Here is a 9,476-nt window from a genome sequence, read left to right on the forward strand (position 1 = left end):
CACACGACCTGTCCCCGGTTTCTTGGGCTCACATTCAGCCACATCCGCCAGCCCCACCTGCTGGGCCACAGGGACGCGTGGACCCTGCCTGCGTATAACGACCCAAGCGGACATGGGCTGTGCGCCCCACGACGTGCTGAATCAGGGGTAGGAGGTAGAATTAGCACCTGCCCTGACCTGTCTGCCGACCCCCACAGCCCCTGCAGGGCATGGGGAGGTCTTCCCCGACCTTCCCCACGGCCTAGACCATGAGGGTGTTCGTGAGGTCACACAGGATGGGAGCCGCACGCAGGCATGCACAGGGTGACTGTGTTCGGAGAAATGAGGGGCACCCAGCGAGTGCTCCTGGCCTTCGTGCCTCTGGGGTCCAAGGCCAGCTGGGAGACGGTGTTCGGTGGGGCTCATGAGCTACTTGTGGATGTGCCTAAGCTGACTGGAATCCTAGGAGGGAACCAGGTACTGGTGTCCGGTGAGCGGGCCCTGGCTTTGGACCCTCAGCCCCTAGCAGCAGCCACAGTGCCCCCTGTGCCCCAGGTCCCCAAGGTAGGAGACGCTCTCACAGAGTCCCCGGGGGCCCTGCTGGCTGTGGTTTGGACCGGGCCGTCTGTGGGCCCTTCTCTCCAGTGGGCTCCTCAGACGTCGGCCCCGACAGGCTGGTCATTGCTTCTTCCCATATCAGGACTAGACTTCTCCATCTGCGTCTGGAGGCGTGGCCCGTGTATCTCCACCGATAAACCGAACGCCCAATCCAACAGCTGCCCCCACCGTGTCTACGGGATGAAGAGCCTCCCAGGAAGGTGACTTGTGTATCTTCCTAATAGATCTGTCAGAGGGGGCGGCCACCACGGAACACCCAGGTGCGTGGTTGGGGAGCGCAGGGTCCAGGCATGGGGCTGGTCGGGTCTCGCCCTCCACGGGCGGGAGGAGGCGGCCGGCAGGGCTGGCAGGACTGGAGTCGCTGGGAGGTCAGCGGAAAACAGCCTAGGCCACGTGGAGAGCTGTGAGTTCACTGGGACCCAGACCACCTGGCGGAGGAGGGAGGGTTGCAGTGCGGGCTGGGTGGCTTGGTGGCCGCAGGCAGACGGGGCCTGGCTGCCGGTGCACCTGCTGGTGGGGTTTCCATGCTGACAGCCAAGGTTCTGGTCAGAAGAGATGGACGGTGCGGCCGCTTCACCAGCATCTCCAGCCAGCACGTGTGCCCGCTCCACAGCTCAAACCCCTAGGCCTCCAAGCACAGTCCCAGAATAAAAGGAAGGTCCCCTTTTCCTGTACAGGGTACAAAATTGAGGACTTTCTGGAGCCTTCTTGGGGGACAGTTTATAAACTGGAGACTGCTGAGAAAGCCAACCCCTGGGAAAGTTCCAGAAACCACATCGTCTCTTCTCAGCGACAGGTCCTGGTACAGGAAGTTACCCTTGAGAGCTACTCGTTTTGGAAAATCCGAGTGTGAAAAAGAAAGGGGCGATGGGCCCTCCTTTCTACAAGGGCAGGAGCGAAGCTGGCCAAGGCTGCCCTTGTCGATGTGGCTGCTCGCATGGGGAGCCTTGGATGAGACGAACACACGTCCGCACCCCGCTGATGGCCCTCCCCGTGTTTGCCGAGCTGTCTGTGGCAGAAATGTAGGCGCCAACGTGCTGTGTCTTCCCGTTAGGATGACGATCGTCCTCGCCTCACAGTCTTCAGAACACCTGTCCGGGCGGCCGGATGGACCGGATCAAGTCTCCGAGCCCCACCTGCAGCGGCTCGGGCTGGGCCCCGTCGGGCCGGGATGGGGCGCAGCCGTAGAGCGTGACTCGGCTTTCAGGCCCGGGGGCCCTGAGGTGTCCCGGGGGCAGGGAAATCTGCGCGGTCCATGAACGCCCCCAGTCCCCAAGGACATAGCAGGACGCTAGGAGTGATGGGGCGGGGACACCAGTCCTGGACTCAAATGGACCACCCCGAGCCTCGGCGGCCGGTCACCGAGCAGACGTATTTACCGGCTGCGGAAACATCACGCCGAGTTACTACGCAGCGAGGAACTTGCTTGTGGTTATTTGTGCTGGAACCTGACTCCCTTTTCCTATGCAAACATAAAGTGTTTTTGCATGGTTTTAACGTGTTCTGAAGATTGAACTTTATTTTGTCTGGATGTTTTCTGGGAATTATTCCCGATGTTGGAAAACCGGGTCACCGCGGCACACGAGCCGTCCACGCACGGCCCTTCCACATGTGTGCGTCTCGCATCCCCGAGGAGCCGTGTGTGGTGAGAGCACAGGGCCACTGACCCACAAAGCCGCACTGGCAGTTCTGACCTCTGGAAGGCTCGAAACCCCGCGGTTATTTCCACGGTCCATCTGGCGCTGCAATCTGACTTGAGCCGGCACCAGGCCCCTGAGTCCAGCACAATGCGAGGGACTCCAAATCAGCACATGGCATCATTCCGGCATCATTCTGGCACTCACAGGCGTGTGCAGAAGAAACGTCCTGCCTGCCAGGGAGCAATCTGCCAGCCTAAAATGGGAGTCAGCCATGGGGGCTCAGGGCAAAGGCACAGGCAGGTCCCAGAGCTTTCAGGGGCCCAGGCACCTGGGCTGTGGAACAGAGGGTCAGAGTGGGCCCCAAAGGGAGCGCAGATTCCATGCGGCTAAGCGGTATCAAAAAGTGTGGGAGGTCCGACTCGGAGGAGAGGGCTGGGGAGGGGGCCGGGGTTCACTGCTGGAGCCGGGATCAGGGGCCACAGCCAAAGGCCTCCCAGGGAATCCTGGCTTGGTCGCCCAGACCTGGCTTTGAGGGACATCAAGCTGGACAGAACCTGGTGACTGTTCCACGCTGGGGCCTTTGTGCGGTAATCCTGGGGGCCCGAGGGACAGGTTACTGGGGGATGCTGTGGCACATTGATCCCTGGATTGGAGGCGTCCCCACTCTCCCCGCCCCAGGCCCTGTGGCAGGGCGGTCTGCTCCTTTTGGACACATGGGAGGGGCATTGCTATTTTGGACAGTGACTGGGGTGTGGGAGACACGTAATGGCAGGCCCCAGGGGGACTCAACGTCCTGCTGTCCAAAGATTTCTGCAAAATGAAGGAGTGTCCTGCCAAAAACACCCACTGAGCTCCTCATGAAAAACACTGGTTCTTCATTAAGAAAGGAGAGAGACAAAGCAAGAAACAACAATAGCAAAATGTTGTTTTCTTTTCTCTTCATAAGCAAGTGCCCTCGTTAGGCAAGGCCGCCAAAGGGCACTGGGGGAACCTGGAGTTTCAAGTCCATTATCCGCCCTCGGGGCAGCCGCTCCTTCCTTCTGAAAGGCTGGGGTGACCACTCACGGTCCCGCCACCACCGAAACGAAGCCTCAGCGGGTCCTCAGCCAGATCCACCCTCAAGGGCCGTAGACACACGGTGAGATGTGCACTGATCCTGGAAAAGCTCCCGGAGCCCATTTCCTCTGTCGGGCCCCGAGCTGCTCCTGCTGGGGCGGCAGCGTGTGTCCGAGAATGGGGCGGGAAGCGGCAGGCCAGCATCGGGAGTCCACCGGGGAGAGCAAGTGGACAGACCCCAATCCGCCGGCGCAGCAGGAGCTCAGAGGACAAAGAGGAAGCGGGAAGAGGAAGGAGGAGCCTCACACCCTTCATCGTCGAGGAGAAGGACTTCACGGTCGACAGCAGAGTGCGTGACCTTGCGAAGGTCAGGGCACGGTGGAGGCCAGAGACGGAGCTCCTTCCTCCTCCCCGCCTCAGTGTGTCCACTATGAGTCGGGGTAGTATGCTGGGGAGCAGCGTGTGCCTGCTCCATGGGGAGGTCTGTGGGAAGCCACAGCCTGGATCCTTCTAAGGCCCCATCGCAACCGTTCTGCGCTGAGACGCCCGTAGATCTCCTGGATGCCTCAGAGCAGATGAGGCTTTATTTGCTCAGAAAAAGAGCTGCTGTGTCCATGCTGAAAAGCAGCGCAGTTTCATGCTTTCCCCGGGTGTCACTGCAGACACCCAGCCGTGGGCCGTCGCAGAGTCTCCAGAAGGAATGGCCCTGAACACATCCTGGCCCCGGCCTCCTGATTTCAGAACCACTGAAGTGCACGTCTTTGCTGTTTTAAACTGCTAAGTTTGTGGTGATTTTTAAAGAAACAAAAGGGAATGTATGCAAAACAGTACAGGAACCCCATAGCTCGCCCTGGGCCTAAAGGCGAAGAAATGGTGACTCCCCCCAGGTTGGGCAGAAGGCGAGGAGGGCCTTCCCGCTCAAGGCAGTACTGGAAGCTGGTGCTAAAGCAATACGGCAAGAAAAAAACCCACATCTGGACAGGAAAGGAAGAGCCTCTACTTGCAGACGACAAGATCACCTACGTGACGGATCCCAAGGGATCCACGACGAAGCTCTGAGCCCTTACAGGTGAGCTCAGCAAGGACTCAGGGCGTGAGATCTCACAGGTCAACCGCCTTGCACAGGCAGACAGCCGTCATGTGGAAACGGAAATTAAAAACAATGCCATGTACGACTGCTCCAGGGAATGAGCTTCCAGATACCCGTGGAACAAAACACGCAGGGTGCACATGCTGGACATCAGGGAACGACAGGGGAAGACACGCCAAAGCCGATGTGAGGTGCTGCAGGGTTTGCCACGTTCCTGACCTGAAGTCAACGTAATAAAGCCGTCAGTTCCCAAATGGACCTACAGATCCTACCCAAATCCAGGCATGGTTTATGTAGACATAAACAAGCTTATTTAAAAACTTGAAACGAAAAGGACCTAGAATAGCTAAACCATTTTTTGAAAGAAAACTAAAATGGGAGGAAGCTACCAGGCGTTCAGGCTAATTGTGTAGCTGGAGCAAGCAAGACAGAGCAGCGCCCGGGAGAGAACATGTCCACGGCAGAAAACCCAGAGCCCAGCAACGCACCCACGCAAGCATGACCGCCGGAGATTCGGCAAAGTCGCAAAAGCAGTTCAGCGGGGGAATGACCGCCTTTTGAACAAAGGGTTCTGGAACAACTGGACATCTCTAGGGAAAAAATGAACCTTGACACACTTCATACAAGGTTGAGTGTAAAGCCATAAAATTTTTAAAAGAAAACAGGAGAGGGCGCCTGGGTGGCTCAGTGGTTAAGCCGCTGCCTTCGGCTCAGGTCATGATCTCAGGGTCCTGGGATCGAGTCCCGCATCGGGCTCTCTGCTCAGCAGGGAGCCTGCTTCCTCCTCTCTCTCTCTCTGCCTGCCTCTCTGCCTACTTGTGATTTCTCTCTGTCAAATAAATAAATAAATAAATCTTAAAAAAAAAATGCTTTAAAAAAAAAAATAAAAAAAAAAAATATAAAAATAAAAGAAAACAGGAGAATCCACATCAGGCTCAGGGTAGGGACCATAACTTATAAAATAGAAATTGGTAAATGAGACCTCATCCATATTAAAAACTTTCTTTATGCAAAAGGTTCTGATTGAAGAGGCTGGAAAGACAATGTACTGATTAGAATTAATTACTTGCAAACTAGGTATCCAATAGATTTTTTATCTACAAAATATGAAGAACTCAAAGCTCAACAGCAAAAACCAAACAATCCGATTAGAAAATGGGGTAATGACAGGAACGGACATTTCACCAAGGAGGACGCACAGGTGGCGAATAAGCATATGAAAGGACATTCAGTTACATCCGCACGAGGGCAGGCGGACGGAAGCCATGTGACCCGTCATCAGAACGGCCAAGATAAGACACAATGAGAAGACCATTGGCTGGCATGGCTCTGGGGAAACGAAACTGCTCCCAAGTTACTGACGGGAATACAGAATGCCACGGCCACTCTGGGAGACAGTTTGACAGTCTCTTAAAATCAAAACTGAAGGTGCACTTGTCATTTGGCCCAGCAATTACATTCTCGGAGATTTATCTCAGAGAAACGAAACCCAGGTTCCTACGAACCTTCACGGAAGCTTTATTCACAATAACCCCAAACAGCAAGCAATCCAAGCGCCTTTCCAAGACGGATGCTGGACTGACACAGCTCCCCCGCCCTGTGGGACAGCAGGCAGCCGCCGGAGGAACGAACTCTCGGGCGCATACAGCTTCGAGGGATCTCGAGAGAGTCCTGCCGAGTGCAAAAGCCCGTCTAGGAAGGTCGACTATGATATCATCTCACTCTTAGAACGCGCTTGATAAAACAGGATGACAGAGACGGGAACAGACTCTGTGGTTGCCTGAGGGAGGGACGGGGAAGAAGGTGCGGCCTCAGCGTGTGCGGGAAGGAGCCGTTCTCACGACTGGGATGACAGGCATGAATCCGCACGTGCGATAAAACTGCACGAGACTGGGCCAGCGGCGCAGCTTCACCTTCTCCATGGTGACGCCGGGGGCCCGGGATAATGCAGGAATAAAGACTATTTGGCGGGGGTGGGGGGCGGATTGCATGGAACCACACGCGTGTACGCACCGCTAGCGAGGTCAGAATAAACTGGAGCTTGCCGCTCCGGGAGCTTCCGGGTGGGACACGGCGCCGCGGCTCTGCCAGGCTCTCCCACTGGAGGACCCGCGGGAAGCCCAGGGGAACCCCTCTACGTAGTCGTCAGCCTCCATGAGCTTACAACTATTTCAAAACCTGAAAACAAATACCACGTGGGTGGGCAGAGGACACATTAAGGGCCACGGATGAAACACTAAGCCTGGGGTGCGGGCCCCCCTGAACTGACCTGGAAGGTCCAGCAGGTCACGGTTTGGGAGACCCGCAGGGGCCCCGGGACGGGATGAGCCAGACGGGCCTGTAACTCAGGCTTGCAGAGGCGGCCCCGGCAGGTCTGAGGGAAGGCTCGGCCCCAAAGGTCCCCAGGCAGAGCAGGGAGGTCGAGGCAGGCGAGGGCAGTGGGGACTCTCAGTCACGGGGGCTCCTTTGATCAGATGAGTTCAACCTTCAAGCTCCTTCCTGCCCTGAGACTCTGCCTCCCGGATTCCAGGACTCGCTGGAGACGGGGCGTTTCGGACAGCCCATCACCGCGCCAGGATGCAGGGCTGCAGCGACAAAGCTGGAAGCTTGTTAGTACCCTCCGGTCCCAGGGGAGTGTCTGGAGAAGGCGCGGGCCCTCCCTGAAGTCAGGCTGGTGCCTCATGGAGGCCGAGCCCCTCGGACTCCGGCCAGGACGGCCGCTCAGCTCCCGGTTTGCACAGGACCCACCAGTCCTCGACTTACCGGATGAGGTCACAGACCCCAGCAGCAGAGGTGACACCCCGTGTCCACACAGCAGAGCCATATGCTCTGAACAGCCATGACAGCTCGAGCTCGTGGCCCTGCTGTAATTCGTGAAAATGCCATTAGCATAAATTAAAAAAAAATTCTTTAAAGCTTTTGAGCTCTTAAAAAATTTGTTCTATGAACACCGTGTATTTTTTATTTCCATCTCCAGGTTAGGTTGAAGCAAACTTGGTGGCCCAGTTACGGGGGTGTGTGTGCACAGCTCCCCTGTGACACCGTCTGTCCCTGGGGCGAGGGCACGTTAGGAGGGCCGGCCCGTGCCGCAGAAAGCCCAACAGTCCTCATGCAAGAATACGTCTTAATTTCTACAGCAGTGTGGGACACAAGGTGTCTGTGAACCCACCCACGGTCCCAATCTGGTCTGCAGATAGGACCATCCTCGCTAAATGATCGCAGCCCTAATCAACTGGTCCTTCAAAGCGTACCGAGCCTGACCGTGTCCTAAGAGCCAGGGGTCTGGACCTCAACTCTGATCCGCCAGCAGGCCTCTGATGGGTGTAAGTGGTCATGGTTTCTGGTCATGGTCATGGTTTCTGGGCTGAGCCCTGTGCCGAGGCCCTTATGCTCACTGCCTCCAGGAAGCCTGCAAGCCATGAGCCGGCAGGGAACCAGGTCTCTTATTCACAGTCAACACGCAGGGCGCCTGGGGGTCTCAGCCTTTGACTCAGGTCAGGATCCCAGCGTCCTGGGACCAAGCCCCGCATCTGCTCCCTGCTCAGTGGGGAGCCTGCTTCTCCTTCTCCCTCTGCCGCTCCCCCTACTTGCATGCTCTTTCTCTCAGACAAATAAATGAATAAAATCTTCAAACAAACACACAAAAACAAAGTCAATATGAACAAAGGACCTTTACCATCAAAAGTCCATGTTGGGAGCCTCAGCACGGGGAAGAATGACGACCTTTGTTGGCGTCAGAGGCAGCTCTCAGGAGGGTTTTGAGGGCTGCGTAGGAGTACCCAGACGGCACAGGCAAAGAGCATCCGAGGTTTGCTTCGGTGGCTGCCTGCGACCTCACTTATCCGGTGGCTCAAGAGAAGTCATTGATTTACCCTTTCCCCAGCATTTTCCTGTGACAAGGGGGGGACACTCAGCTTTCTGACTCACAGCCCACCAGCCAGGAGGGCCCTGACAGCAGTGGAGACAGCGTGGGGGTTGGGGCAGAGCGGCCAGCCCTGCACACAGCGAGCGCCCTCGTCCTCAGCACGGCCGTGCCCAAGCACTCCAGACTGTGACTCCCACAGCAGCCGCGCATCCCCTCACAGTTCCGGGGCCAGAAGGTCAAAATCAAGGTGTGGGTAGGGCCACGCTCTGTCTGAGCCGGGGGGCGCCTGCATGTGGTCATCCTCTGTGTGTGTGTGTGTGTGTGTCTGTGTGTTCATGTGTGTCCGTGCATGTGTGTCCGTGTGTGCGAGTGCACGTGCGTGTGTGTGTCTTCCGCTCTTCTTACGAGGACCAAGTCGTGTTGCGCCCAGGCCACCCCAGTGACCGCATCTGAACTTGATCCCCTCTGCAAAAACCCTCTATAAAGTCAGTCGCAAGCTCCGGGGCTTAGGACTTGGACACATCTTTCCGGGGGGACACGACACAACTGAAGAGTCTGTTTTGAGTAATGGCCAAAAAGAAAAAAAGAAAAGAAAAAGAAAGACGGAAAGTAGAAAAGAAGAGAAAGGAAAGGCAAGGTCTTGGCAAAAACAAATGGGTTCTGCGCAGCGTCCCCCCGTTCCCGGGAAGGACATGGCGCGTCCCTCAGATGCGGTCTTGGAGGTGAGTGGGGGAAGGGGAGGCGTACGTTGATCCTTAAATCCCACAAGAGTGAAGGAACCGAACGACCAGATCCCGGGGGCGCAGCCTTGCCGACGGGGACGCGCCGTGCAAGGCTGAAAGCTGGAGGCCTGGGCGTGGGCAGACACAGGCACGGGGAGCCCCGAGGAGAAGGGGCCGGCGTCCTCAGATGCGAGTTAGCGCAGCCCCTCCAGGCCCCGCGACGGTTGGACTGGCTGGATGTCGCAGACAGAGAGAGGCTGCTTCCGCAGAGACGGGCGTCAGCTCCGGGTGTCGGCGCGCTGGGTCGGGCCCCCGCTGAGCCACCCGGCGGGTCCGCAGCTCCTGGCATTTCCATTTTGGAAGTGATTCACTCCTTACGGAAGCAGGACGGAAAATCTGATACAGGGGTTCGGAGGTGTGCGTGAAGTTCACCAAAGAGTCTGTTTTGAGGGTCATGTAAAAGGAAGAAGAGCTCGGACGTGGCCGCAGCCGGTGTGATGTCACAG

This window comes from Mustela putorius, unplaced genomic scaffold, assembly GCF_011764305.1.
Source record: "Mustela putorius furo isolate JIRA1106 unplaced genomic scaffold, ASM1176430v1.1 tig00000450_pilon_pilon_pilon, whole genome shotgun sequence".
In the NCBI taxonomy this organism is placed as follows: Eukaryota; Metazoa; Chordata; class Mammalia; order Carnivora; family Mustelidae; genus Mustela; species Mustela putorius.